The 14,566-nt window shown below is 54.6% G+C and overlaps 1 long non-coding RNA gene across 1 annotated transcript in view; it reads right to left on the bottom strand.

Moving 5' to 3' along the window:
* LOC106506944 overlaps positions 1–11,220 on the bottom strand; it is a 41,235-nt gene extending 30,015 nt beyond the window's left edge. Inside the window, exons 1-3 of the long non-coding RNA XR_002340733.1 lie at positions 11,098–11,220; positions 5,081–5,335; positions 2,611–3,144 (exon numbers count right to left, since the gene is read on the bottom strand). This is a non-coding gene — a long non-coding RNA (uncharacterized LOC106506944). The remainder of the gene's footprint in view (positions 1–2,610; positions 3,145–5,080; positions 5,336–11,097) is intronic.

A 14,566-nucleotide genomic window follows, 5' to 3' on the forward strand; every position in this document is an offset into this window, starting at 1 on the left:
AATGCCGGATCCTTTAACCCACTGTGCCAGGCTGGGGGTTCAAACCTGTGTCAGGTCACTACAGAGATGCAGCTTATCTCCTGGCACCACACAGCAGGAACTCCTGGGGTTTTTTCGTTAATAAAAAAGGAACAGAAGATTTCCACCAGGATGGGAACTGGAACCACATGATCTCTTTCCATCCCAAGTTTGGGTGATTTCCATTCCAAACCTGGGAATCTTCTGGTGCCTCCCCCCACGCAAGGTTCAGGCCCCAGGAGGGATTCCTTGGCAGTGCTGCCCAGAGACACTCCCGTTGGGGTGCCTGCTAGTGGCGGAGTCAGAAGTTCGGGCAGCGCCAGGAAGGTACCCCCTGCATCACACTGTCAGCCTGGCCCCCTGGGTTGGTTTGTTTTTCCAGGGCATAAACGTATTTTATGGAGAAATAAAATGCACAATAATAAAAAGGGGGAGGGGAGTGCTTCCACGGGCTCACATTTTATCCAAAGGGGCCGTGATTTGGCATCCCTGGCTCGAATATGAAATTATTACACAAGAATTGACTCTCGGTGTCTCCGATGCTCCCTGGGATGATTGCTTCTATAACTTATGGAGACAGCTGAGCGTTTGCATTCAAGTGATCACATAAATTAATATCCATATGTGGAAATGGTGTGCTGGGAGCCGGCCTGGTTTAAGAATGCATTCCCTGTAATGATCCTTGCACCTGAAGAAAAATGCCCATCCCGGGCTCCGTGTGCAGGGCTGGAATGCTCTAGTCATGGTCCATAAGGGCTTGAGGTAAAATACGGCCCGCAAAATGGTCCGCCTCTACAGTGGTGAAGAGCGGTGGGCTGTGTTCAGCCGTGATGTCATCAGAGGGAACGAAAGGGGGTGCTTTTTGGGAAAAAAAAAATTTCTTTTAATAAATAAATCAAAAAGCATGTGCCTTCAAATGAAATGTTTTGCTCCTCAGGGATGGGTTTAGCCCAAAGTTCTAATTATACGTGTGGCAGGAAAGGCCTCCCAGGCCTCGTGCTTGCCAAAAGCTTTTATTTTGCTACGTGACAGGAGACAAAAATTATCCCTTTCTCCTTCGGAGATTGCCAACACCATGCCAGAGGGGCGACGAGGGGGGGGGGCGGCACCGGCAGGAATTAATGATGGGATCTGTGTGGCCAGGGCAGGGGGTTGGGAGGCGGAAAGCCCAGACCCTGCCCTCAGATCACAGATCAAGTAGCTGAGGCCCCAGGCCACAACCAGGTAAGGCTGTCTTGGGGATGCAGTGCCTCACACCCACAGGTTGGGTGCTCAAAACAAACCAAACTGGCTGAATAAACTTTCAGACGGCAAGGAGCAGAGGCACGGAAAATCACCTTCCGCCTTCACTCATTCATTCATTCGCTCACTCATTCATTCATTCATTCCATACATGTCTCTTGAGCTCTGCAAGCCCTCAACATCTGAGGCAAGATGAAGGGGAGTCCGCCAGCAGAGGCCTCTCACGCGGCGCACATTTAATTCCATTCAATTCATTCTGGGGCTTTTCAACACTGGGTAGATTTATACGTTTTCTGGTGATGGATGACAGGCATGTGCTCAATAAAAAAGGATAGATCTGGGCAGCCCCTGCAGATTTGGCCACTTCCTGCGAACCTTCCCACCGCGGTCCTGCCTCTGTCCAGGTGGTAGCCCATCAGCCTCAAGCAGGATGGGTTGAATTTAAAAATAAAATGCTTGAAGTCTTCTATATTAAGAGCTGAACCAACAAGGGGGAGTACAACTCCATTACTACACACCCCTGCAAGCACACGCGCACGCACACACACACACACACACACGCCCTTGTTCGCCTCTATTAGAAGGAGGACGGTAGACTTGGGGAAAAACCTTGAGAAAGACCCTTCTAAGGCTCAATGGACTGGACTTTTCCTCAGCAGCAGCGATATGCTGGTAAAAGTTTAACAACTGGCTCTCCAGGAACAAAAACAAACAAACCTGTTTGCAGTGTTTGCCAATTTCTGTGGTGTAAATACTCCCACCCTGGCTGATTTCAAGCTAACAACCTGACATCCTGGACTGCAGACTTGGGAACAGACCGGTATGATGGGTTCTCTCCGGCTGGTGCGCATCGGCTCCTGCAGCCCCTTTCAGAAGCAAGCCTGTGACAGATGCACTGGGCAGAGCCAAGAGGAAAGGGTGTGCGTGCTCCTCAGCTATCAGGGGGCAAGGCTCTCGGAGAGGCGGGAACACACCGGGTTGGCCTGCCCCCCCCCCCCCATTCTGTTCCCGCGAGAAGCAGCGCACAGCGCACAGCGAGGAGAACCTGGAAACATTCCAGCCAAACCTCAGCTCTGCCCCCTCATCTAGAGAAGACTGCCCGCTTCTCTCTCTTCTGGCTTTCGAAGGACTCCGGCGGCAGACACCTGAGAGAAAAGACTCCCCGGTCCAGAAGCTTAATTGGATTGCTTTGAAAAGGTTATGCCTTCCCACCGCCCAATATTTCATAATAAGAAAATGGGACTCCAAATTCTTCCCCACTAAGGAAGAACGGTGGAGGGAGAGAGGGAGAAACCACTGAGGGGGTAAAATTGATTTGCGATGTGTCCGCAGCGGATTCAGTGTCCTTACCTGCACCCGCACGAGCCCTCCGCTTCTGCCAGATCGGCTTTGTCGTCTGACTGCAAGCAATTTACATGCAAGCCGTAAAGGACCCGTGGCAGGTTCTGATCCCAGCTCCCAGCTCCCCGTCACTGATGACCCGCTGATAGCCCCGACTTCATCTTGCTTCCTTCTAGATCTTTCTGTGTGGTCCCAAGGGATTCAGTTCCACTCCTCCGGCCTCGGGCCTTTGTAGCTGGGCCCTGGGTCTCTCCACACACCGTACACACTGTATTAGACGGTAGCCCTGCTGGGCAAATATTCACGCCCCCGTCCCACTCCAACCCCGTCAGGCACCCCCTCCTCCCCGGCAGGAATGTACTTCCGGGTCACACGGATGTCGATTGGGCCACGTGACTCGCTGTGGTCAATGGCGTGTAGGTCGATGGGGTACAATCAGAGGTTTGAAATGGGCTTGCTCCGTTTGCCCTGGGCTCCTGCACTCCCGCCGCCGCTGTGAGAACAGGTTTCCAGGTACCTGCTTCCACTGCTTCAGCCTGAATCCTGGAATGAGAGATGTGTGGAGCTGACCTAAATCCAACTCCTGGAGTTCCCGTCAGGGCGCAGCAGAAACGAATCCGACTAGGAACCATGAGGTTGGGGGTTCGATCCCTGGCCTCGCTCAGTGGGTTCAGGATCTGGCATTGCTGTGGCTGCGGCGTAGACCCGCAGCTATAGCTCCCATTAGACACCTAGCCTGGGAACCTCCATATGCCCTGGGAGTGGCCCTAAAAAGACAAAAAAAGGGGGGTAAAACTGCAGAGCCCAACAGACACCCCCCCTTTTTTTTTTTTTTTTTTTTTGCTATGGTGGCAGCAGCTTCATATGGGATCTCAGTTCCCAGACCAGGGACTGAGCTCGGGCCACAGAGGGGAAAGCGCCAAATCCTAACCACTAAACCACCAGGGAACTCCCAGCCCACACTTTTATTGTGCAAAAATTAATTCTTTCTTTTTATTCTTTATTTCTTATTTCTTTATTTTCATATTGAAACATAGCATTTTGTCCTTGTCATTTTCTGTGAAGCCCACTTCACCGTCCTGTAGATGTTACAAATATGCTTCTGTTTTCGCCTAGGTTTTTGGTTATGTTGTTTACATATTTGTTATATTTAACTCCGGTCCATCCAGAATTTTGGGCGAGGTCAGGGTCTGGCGTGAGATAAACATCGCAGTCAGTTCTTCTCTATACCGATAACTCGTAATAAGACTTCTTAAATAATTATTAAATATTAAATAATGTGATTCAGTTGCTTGGTCATGGATTAATTATTTGTGGTGTTTTAAATCTCTTTCTAGAATCTTTTTTATTCAGTTGATCAGTTCTCTGTTTTAGAGCCAATTACATAGGATCTTGGTTATCACAGTAGTATATTCGCCCCTTGACATTTGTAGAGAATTAAAAAAAAAAAAAAAAAAAAAAAACTCAGGATTCTACTCTGTGGGTAAAAGAACCATTAGCAATTTTTAAGCATAACAAAGCAGTCTTCCTATATTTTGGGTTAATGGGGTGTGTGGTAGTGTGCGAAATTTAGAAAGCGGCGCAGACCTGGGTGTCAGGAGACCCCAGGCTGTCTGAGATGATAAGGCCTAAACACAGGCCGAGACACCAGGAAAAGATATAAAGCTACATTCAGAGTTCCCCTTGTGGCTCAGTGGTTAACGAATCCAACTAGGAACCATGAGGTTGCGGGTTCGACCCCTGGCCTCGCTCAGTGGGTTCAGGATCTGGTGTTGCTGTGAGCTGTGGGGTAGGTCGCAGACACGGCTCGGATCCTGCGTTGCTATGGCTGTGGTGGAGGCCGGCAGCTGTAGCTCCAATTCAACCCCTGGCCTGGGAATCGCCACATGCCGAGGTTGCGGCCTTAGAAAAGATAGAAAGACCAAAAAATAAATAAATAAATAATAAAGCTACATTCATCAATCAAAATAGGCTAGTTATTGGGACTCCCCCAAACGCACAGTGGGTTAAGAAACTGACTGCAGCGTCTCTGCACAGGTGCAGGTTGGATTCCCAGCCCAGCGCAGTGGCTTAAAGGAGCCAGTGTTACTGCAGCTGTGGTGTAGTCCACAGCTGTGGCTCCGGTTCAGTCCCCAGCCTGGGAACTTCCATATGCCATGGGTGTGGCCATTAAAAAAAAAAAAAGTTGTTTTAGAATTTTCTAAAGCATGTCCTCGCAGATATTCATTCTCCAAATGAGGAAACAGAGGCCCAGAGAGGTGAGGTCACTTTCCCCAGACCACACAGTGAATCAGAGTAGAGCTGGGACCAGAGCCCAGGTAAATGAAATAAGAATGCTACAAGTAACAGAAATCCTGACAAACAGGGGCTTGAGTAAGGGGTGAATCTTTCTCTTAGAAGAGAAGTCCAGAGGAACATACAGAATCCAGGGCTCGTGCATCTCTCTGCTCCAGGCACCCAAGACCCAGACCCTTCCTACCTTCCCGCACGGCACGCAGGTTTCATCCTCATAGTCCCAAAACGGCTGCCGCACCTCCAGGCACCGGCTTTGAGTTCCAGACAGGAAGGAGACAGAGGGATTCGCATTCTTCTCTGTTCAAGGTTTGGCCTCTCTTGGGGAAGGGAAACCCTTCCCAGACATTTCTGCTTTACCTCTCCTGCACCAGAACTGAGTCACACGGCCACCGCTAGCTCTCAAAAAGCCTGGCAGTTTGAGAAGCTCACTGTCCAGCCTCTAAGGTGGAGAATGAGAAAGCAGAGGAGAGTTGAAATGGGTGTGAGTGAGACTAACTAAAGTGTTCGCCTGACCCCAGGTCTCCTCTTATCTCCTGGTCCAGGGCGCTCGGTATTTGACACCGTGACGGGGCCGGGCTGGAGGGAAGGGGCCTCGCACACGTTTATCTAGGCCGGAGCCGGGAAGATGGTCACCTCTGTCGCAGATATTGATAAGGTTTCCTGCAAGACTGGGAGCTGTTAGGAACGGCTCAGAGTATCAACGTCTGGTGGACAAGGGGAAAGGAGGCCACGTCATTCACGCCACGGCACACTAACAATTAGCAGGCACTTACTCACTCCTATGGGCCAAGCACTGTTTCCAGACCCAGGCCTGGGAAGTGTCTCTAAAGTAGACTATAGAAGATCCAATTAAGGGAATGGACGGGAGTCAAGAAAATGTCCTTGGAATGAGGATAAGAAAACAAAACAGAAAACCGAAAGAAAGGAAGTGAATCTTGGGAGGACAGCTCAGGAGAGGGTTTGAGAGCGAAGCATGAAATCCTGGACAGGCTCCCCCGGAAATAAAAGCAACGTTCTCCCCTGGCAGCAACCGCGGTGAAGATGCCCCAGCACACGTGGTTTACCGCTGGGTGGGTCCTTTGAAAACACCGAACGAGGCCAAAAAAAAAAAAAAAAGAACACCTCCATGATGATCCAGTTCCTTGGGCCAAGCACTGTGGTGAAAGAAGAGATCTGAGTTCCCATCCTGGTTCCATACCTCCTGGATTGAACTTTTTCTGAAGCTGTCTGGCGGTAGGAACCTCCATGCTTCCCCAGGATGGCAGGTAAATCAAGATTCAACTGCAAGCTGCAGAACCCAGGCCCAAGTGATTTAAGCATACATAACTGAAATATCTTGGGGCAGGGCTGGCTTCAGGTTCAATGGGATCCGGGAGCTCAAACAATGAAGACTCCGTCACCCGGCTCTGCTCTGTCTTTGTTGGCTCCTTTCTCAGGCTGCCAGCCAGCCCAGACTTAGAGCCTATCTTTTGGGAAACCCCAGGATAAAGTGCGATTCTCTTCTCCTCAAGAAACTGCAAGTTCTGAAACCGTCTCTCTGGGACCCACTTAGGTCACATACCCACCTCCAAACCAATCACCATGGCCAAAGTGGGGTGAAGGGGACAGGTTCAAATGCTCCATTCATTCCACTTCTGCAGCCAGGAGACGAGTCAATCCCCTCCCACCAAAGCACTAGGACTGAGTCAGAAAGCAGTAGTTCTGGAGTTCCCACTGTGGAGCAACAGGATCAGCAGCTTCTCTGCAGCGCTGAGACTTAGGTTCGATCCCTGGCCCCGCACAGTGGGTTCAGGATCCAGCGTCGTCACCTGCCGCTTAGGCCGCAACTGCAGCTCGGATCTGATCCCTGGCCTGGGAACTCCATATACCGCAAGATGGCCAAACACACACACACACACACACACACACACACACACACACAAGAAAGCAGTGGTTCCCCCAAAGTGTGGGTTCTGAATCTAGAAGGGGACCAAATGTTGAGCAGACAAAACCAAAGCTATCTACCACATCTGACGAGCTGCCAACAAAGCCATAAACTCCCAACCCCCCCCCCCAATCAATCCAAAACTGCCTTCTTGCCATATCCTGTCTTGAGGATGTGAACTCTAGCTCCTTCCAGCCTTGTCAAAGAAGTTGCCAGAATGTCTGAGCTGAAAAGGCCTTTAGAAATCATCTCCCCTTCCCCCCACCCCCACTAGGGTGCCAGGTTGGGGGGAGGCTTGCCTAAGCATATAAGGCCAGATCAGCTGCAGAATGGACTAGAAAAGAGCTACAAAATCCAGCCAAGCCTTCTTTCACTTCCTCCTGCAGCCTCTCTGGGAATGGTGTATAAAGGACGAAACGAAACCCTGGAGAATGTCACCAGAACTGGGAACAGGTCTGGCCAGCTTGCTATGATAGCTCAATAAAGAATTTCGGGGTGGGAGGGGGGATCCTCACAGGCGGCCTAAAGGGCTAGGATGTCCGCCGCCCTCAGGCCTGGACCAGGGACAGTGTGGCTAGGGACAGAGGTGGTGGCATGGCCCTTTTCCGTGACAGGCTGGCCTGGGCTGCAGAGGGCAGGTCCAGGCCTAAAAGGACCCCTCAGGGACAATCATGCAACAAACACGAATGAAAGAAGATCCGTGGCTGTGTCGACCCCGAACTTCCATATACTGCAGGTACGACCCTAAAAAGCAAAAGGGAATCTTAAAAAAAAAAGGCAAAGAATTTAAGAACCATGATAAAAATAACTAAAAACTGGCCTGCTTTTGGAGTTCTCATTGTGGCTCAGCGGTTTAAGAACCTGACTAGTATCCGTGAGCATGCAGGTTTGAGCCCTGACCTCACTCAGTGGGTTAAGGATCTGGCGTTGCCGCGAGCTGCTGTGTAGGTCCCAGATGCAGCTCGGATCGGGTGTTGCCGTGGCTGGGGTGTAGGCCGGCAGCTGTGGCTCGGATCCAACTCCTAGCCTGGAAACCTCCATATGCCTCGGGTGCAGCCCTAAAACGAAAAGAAAAAAAAAAGTTGGCCACAGCTGCTCAGTGAAACCACACACCTTCTTTCTGATTCCAACCGCGCATGTCTTATCAGCAGCACCTCAAACTCTGACCTGGTCCCCACAATGTGATATGCTTCCCCCAGCTCCCCAAGGAGGTCAAGTGTCCCCTTCATGTTTCCAACAAAAGGGAACCTGTGGCCCCATCACCTGGCTTCCCTTTGATCTTTCCCTTTGCTGCCAACATCCAGACCTGGCAGTACCATTTCTCAGAAACCTGGGGACACACTTAGGAAGCTTATCTGGGCAGCATAGCCATGTCACGGGGGGGGGGGGTCCTTTTCAGAGGGGTATGTTGCAATGCCCTTTATTATAGGCTGCCTTTTTCTCTCCTTGTCTTTTTTTTTTTTTTTTAACAGACCTCAAGTGGAAACACCAAATGGCCTCAGACCCTAAGGAATTTGAAAGGATTAACACGATTACTTAAGCAAGGGTTTTCTGAAACTCCCAGCCAAGCAGGAGAGAGAATGAAACTTCTAAAGTTATATCCTTTCAGTGATTGGTTAGATAAGTGTGGGGCCTGAGCAAACAGACAATCCAGGAACAGCATTTCTCCCATTAACTCTTTCAAGGCCTGGAAAACACACACTAGGGGCCTTCCCGTGTCCCTCCAGGCCCTGGCACCCTGTAATTTACCAAGACAGGTGCCTTGGTTCCCTAAGTTCATGATCCAATCTCTTCTTTGCTTTCACTCCTCCCAGCCCCCCCCCCGCCCCCCCGCCAAAGACAGCTCCAGCCAAAGCATTCTTGCAGATGGAACGTGGTCCCTTAGGGAGGAAAGCCCTCATGTCCCAGGGTTGAGCAGCCAGCTCTGGACTGGGTCCCAGGAGGGTCCAGCCTTCCCTCATTCTCTTCTCAGCCACCGCAGGACTGGGCAGGAATGTGTCCCAGAGGCCTCGCCACGTGCCAATCACCCTGGCCAAAGAACCAGATGAAGCCTTGGCCTGGTGGCCGTGCTGCGCGGCCTCCCCAAGATGGCATCACATGCCTTGCCTTGGGTCGGAGGAGCACCTGAGAGGGAGCCTCACTCAAGCCACAAACATCACCAGAAGCTTTCGTTGGAAAAAGAAAACTGTAGGAAGCAAAATCTCCCTAGCTCTGCTGACCTCAGCGGGGATCAGCAGTACCGAGGTGGGCTGCTGGCCTGTACACAGGCCTGCTGGCACAGAGCAGGGAGCCCCAGTGTCAGAGGATAAAAGCAGGGAGCCTCTGCTTTCAATTTCCCCTCAAAGTTGCAGAAAAAGAGAAAAAAGAACAGAATCCTACAAAAAGTGATCTGAATCTGTCATAAACCACAGGGTTCAGGATCCAGATTCCAGGCTTGCTTGGGTCTGGGGCTCCTAGATGCTTCAAGGGATGGCTTTATGTCAATGAGGGCAGACCCAACACTGGCAGCTTGGACAAATGAAGGGAATTGGGCAAAATAAATAAGTAAATACGTAACTTAAAAAAAATAGATGCTGGAGTTCCGGTCGAGGCTCAGCAGTTAACGAACCCGACTAGCATCCATGAGGACGAGGGTTCGATCCCTGGCCTCACTCAGTGGGTTAAGGATCCGCATTGCTGTGAGCCGTGGCCTAGGTCACAGACAGGGCTAAGATCCCGAGTTTCTGTGACTATGGCGAAGGCCCACAGCTACAGCTCCGATTTGAACCCTAGCCAGGGTTCAAATACGCCATGGATGCTGCCCCAAAAAGACCCCCCCAAAAAAAAATGCTTTCCAATTCTGGAAACAACCCCTACAGCACATGAGTGCATCAGGACAGGAAGAAGCAGTAAGTTTCCCAGAAATCGCCAGCTCCTGTGGGCCTTGCCAATCTCAGACCCCAGACAGGGAGAAAGAGTTCCATCAGCCGCTCTGCAGGCTTCCTGCGAATGTGCCCACCCAAAGTCGCTCCTCAGCCGCCACAGACCACCTCCTCTCCAGCGACAGAGCCTAGAGGGGCCTGAAGTCCCACCGCTGGAGCCCCCAGGACCCACCCCTGCCCTCGTGCCATTTCCGGTCCTGCGGGGGAGGGGGGGTCAATGTCGTTCAAGTAATTTCTCTGCGAACACAAGATGGCAGCCTTAAATAAATGCAACCCTGCGCAGCTTTTAATCTTACACATCATTAAATTCCTAATTTACACATTATGTTTTCGTGGGCCAACCCATAACTCATTAGTGTTGAACTCACGAGGTATAAAGACCAACGCGCGACGGGCGCCGGGGCGCCGTCACCTGCCTGGGTTAACAGTCCCTGCTGGAGAGCAGGGAGGAAGGTGCGAGTGGGGCGCCGGGGGCGCCCGTGGGGCAGAGGTTGGGGCGCAGGCGAGCCCTGGGTGCCAGGCCCCGCGCCACACGACGCGATCGCAGCACTGCCACCGAGAAAGTGCTAGGACCGGCTCCCTCCCGCCTCTCCGGGGGCTCGTGTGCGCGCGTTCGCGTGTACACACATACACACACGCACGCCCGCGCGCTCACACACCCGGGTGGCCACGCGGGGCTACGAGCCGCGCAGGCCTCCTTGGCAGACATCTTCCTGTGGGAAGATTTCAAACGAGCCGTGAAAGCCAGAAACTACACGGGTTACAAACTCCGGAATCCCGGGTCGGCCGGGGCCCCCTTCTCAAACTCCGACCCGGCCCCCTCAGCTCGGCGCGGGGCCGGGAACCCACCAAAGGGCTAAGCGCACCCGCCGACGGCGCGGGGAGATCCGGGGACCCGAAGAGGGCCCCAAGTCCCCTCTCCCCTCTGACCTAGGGACGGGCGGCTGAGAGGGCACAGCCAAGCTCGGCCTTGCCGAGCTGGGGTCGCCCAGGGCGCCCCCGGATGCGTGCGGGCTTCGGGGCCCAAGCGGGCCCGAGGTGGGGTGAAGGGGTCTCATAGGTCATCCGCCCCCCCCCCCGCGCGCGCGCCCCGAGGCTGGCCGCTGCGCCCCCTCCAGGGAACGCCGCTCTCCAGGGAATGATGTCGCCCGGTCGCAGCTGGTATCCGACGCCCGGGCCGGGGCGCACCCTAAGGGAACGGGAGACCGGTAGCTGGAAGGGCCTGGGGGCCAAAGGAAGTGGGCTGCGCTCAGGAGGAAGACCCCAGGCAGGAGCGCCGAGGAAGGACGTCCAGGCGGCGAAGGCAAACACCCGCCTCGCTCTGAGCTGAGCCGGCCAGGCCCTCGAGGCACTTACTCTGCGCCTTCCCAGCCCAACGCCGGCTCCGTGCCGGCGGCGGAGTGGGAGGGAGGAGGCCGGGCGCGCGCCCCGCCCTCGCCGCCCGCGGTCACAGGGGCAATTACACTCCTCGCTGCAGACGGTTACCAGCTCGCCCGCGCATCCTTCTCCTCGCTCCCCTCGTCTCCCCTCCCGTCCCCTCCCCTCCCCTCCCCTCCTCCGCGGAACTGCTGGCTCCATCTTAGCGAACGCGCCTGCGAAGCGCAGCCGACGCCAACTGCCTCTGGAGACCTCCCGAGGCTTCTCGCCTGTCGCGCGCCCTCCAGGGCGCCAGAGCGAGCCCTCCGCAACGCGTTCCGCGCGCGCCACAGCCCCGGGAGCCGCTGTCGCCGTCCCTTCAGGACCCCTCTGCAAGCGTCGCAAGACCCCTGCAGCCGCCCTTTGCCCCGAAGCCGTGCCCCGAGCCAGTGCAGCAACCTTAGCGCTCCAAATCCCAGGCGCGCCTGGGTTTTCCAGGTCTCTCTCCGGTCCAGCCGGTGTGCTTTACAAATGATTACTCCATGCTTAGACCACTCCGAGGCCTCTGCGCTGCTTGGCGTTCTCTGCTGCAAGCAGCACCCCCCCTCCCGGCCTGCCCCCTACGGCTTATACTATTCTGGAAGGTGTCTTTGAAGCTGTGAATGAATCAAGGGCTTTATTTTCCAGTAACTTTATGATGTGAGGCAAGTTTCTTCGCCTCAGTTTCCTTATCTGCAAAATGGGAGCAATGATGCCTATATAACTGCGTGACAGAGAGGCTTAAAGAAGACGTGTGTATATGTAAAGTGACTGGCACAAAGTCCTGGTGTTAGCACTCTTATTACCACATGGCCAGGGCTGTAGAGGCCTTAAAAAGTGAGGTGGCCTTTTTCCCACCAGGAGCGGATCCCCGCGGAGCCCAGCACCACAACTCACAAGTCGTCAAGAGCCCAAGCCACCCGCTAGGCCTGAAGGGAAGACGGAGGAGTCGAGGGGCAGCCGAGCAGGCGAATCCCTCAGCCTTATGCCTTTGCAAATGAATAGGGCTCTGTCTGTGGCTTCCACCATTCCAGCGCCAGGTCTGCAACGCCTAAGGCTTAAACCTGGCACGGCGGTAAATTTAGCCTGAAGGCAGTGCCTCCTAAGGGGCGGGGATGTCTCCTTGGAGGAAGGAAAGGGAGCTGGGGTGAGAAAAGGGAGTTGCCTCTAGGAAGAAAAATTAGGGAGAAGAAACCTTTCAGGGCCGTTGGCGGACCACTGACAAAAAAGAAATTGGCCGCAAAAAAAAAAAAAAAAAAGAAAAGTCTCCCCAGAAATTGGGCCACCGTGGGAGCCGCGAGACAGACTTCCCATCTGGGAAGGGCTGCCTACGGGTAATTGGGTTTGCTCGAGTTGCCTCTATAATTAATAAGTGATTTGACTTGGAGATTGGAAATAGTGTTTGAAAGGAAGCCACGGGCGTAGAGAGGTGCACGGCCCGAGAGCCTCCCTCCGAAATCCAGTGACCGCGGAGGAGGAGGGTTTAAGGAACAAGAGGAATGTGATAATATTGGCATCTAACCTTCTAGTGTTTGAGTAATTCGTTGCTTAGCTGCTTTGGATAGGCCATTATTTTGCAAACTGGAAACATTTGCAAGTGGTGATATTTTGCTCCTGCCTGACGCAGGGGCTGCAAACCTACCCCGGCTCTGCTGAACTCTTCGAAATATATATGCATAAATTGTTCCTAATGAGACCATCTGTTTTTTATGGCCCCTCTGGAAGCAGGAGGAACCCGAAGACTGCTCTGTCTTGCAGAAATCTGTAGCCAGGCAGGCCCAGGAAATAAATAGGGAAGATTAGAAGGGTGTGTGTGATTTAACAATACGCGGACAGGGGGTTCCATAAAGGAGGGGCATCTCGCTTTAGCGGGGGTCTGGGCTGCTTGGGGCATGAAGGTTCCAGCCAGTGGGCCTCCTAGAAGGCCTAGCGATTGTGCAGGGCTTCGCAGCACACAGGAACCTCGTTTTTCCATGCCTGGAACATCGCCAGAGCCACCACGCAAAACCAGGAGCCTGCCGCTGCTCCGCAGGCCCAGGACATGTACCCTGCGGTGGGTGGTCCCCCCGCGTCGTCGCCTTTCAGCCAGGGCCTCCCCACCTGCAGAGGTGAAGGGAGCCGCGCCTGGGGCACAGAGCCTGAGAACACGCCTCACTCCACCCTACCCCCTCACTCCACCCTACCCCCGGGCGGGAGCGCGGCGCACACCCGGGGGCTGTCCCAGAGACTGAGCTTCCTTCCCCGCGCACGTCTGGCAGGCCCAGCGGCGCGGTCTGAGCCGGCACCGAGGGTGGCAGGGCAAACACTTTTCACATTACCCGGTGGCTGTTAATTGGGACAGCGCAAAAGACGCCGCGCCTACCCCCTTTGTGGCGGGGGGGGGGGGATCAGGAGTGGGCAGTGGGAGCTGCTTAATAATAGAGGGGCTGCCCTGGGGAGCCTCAGATATCGGTAACCCCCATGATTAATTCATAACTCTCCACTGCGCCTGGCACCGTCTCGGGTCTTTAATCGGTTCTGAATGTCAGCGAGGCTTCCCCGACAGGCTGAGCGCAGCCTTTTGAATGTGTTGAAAGTCGCTGCGCGCACACCAGGAGACAAAGTTGCCATCTGCTCCGGGGACCACGGCAACTGGGCGCTGGGAGGGGCCTTCCTCCCGCGGCTCCGGCAGCCCCGGGCGGCCTCCTCTTCCCGGCCGGCCCCAATCCTGCCCCAAAGCCAACATCCCCGCCCCCGCCCAGGGCGCACGCCTGGTGGAAACTCCGGCTCGCTGCGAAGTACGGCACTGAGCCGGGGCGCGCGGGGAGCCTCGCTGTCACCCAGATCTATGCTAATGAGATTATGAACCCGGGTTGTTTGTGTGCGCGGACGTGGCGGGGGGGGGGGCGCAGATAAAGTATGGAGACGGGGATGACTTAGAGGGGGGAGGGGAGGTCCCGGGAGAACAAAGCTCCGGGCCGTCGGTCTCCAAAGAGTCGCAGAAGTGACCGCCACTAGCCTGTGCACTGGCGGAAGCGGGGGAGGGGGGAGAGACCAGGCCTAAAGTGCCCTTGCGGGTTTAGAGAACGCAGAGAGGGCACCCGGGTAGGGGTGGAGAGAGGCTGAAGCCGTAGCTAAAAGTTGGGCCCTTCTGGCTCTTTTTGAAGGAAATGGATCTCAGGAAGGAGAAAGGGGGGCATCGCGCCCGGGAGAGGTAGTCAGGAGGAGCCCCGGCCCCCCTCCTCCCCCTCCCCCTCTCCCCAGCCGGCAGAGCGGGTACGGTGACCGACCTTCCCGCTCGGGACCGGAGCCGTGGTGGTGGGGGGGGCGCGGGCCAGAGCTGACCGGGGCGTCTCGCCGCCGCGGGCCTGGGCTTCCGCACTCCCCGGCTCTTGCGCGTCGCCGCTCGCGGCAGCGCCTCGCCTCCCAAGTGTAATTCCACAGGCCTGCG

The sequence above is a fragment of the Sus scrofa genome, chromosome X (genome assembly GCF_000003025.6).
Source record: "Sus scrofa isolate TJ Tabasco breed Duroc chromosome X, Sscrofa11.1, whole genome shotgun sequence".
Classification (NCBI taxonomy): domain Eukaryota; kingdom Metazoa; phylum Chordata; class Mammalia; order Artiodactyla; family Suidae; genus Sus; species Sus scrofa.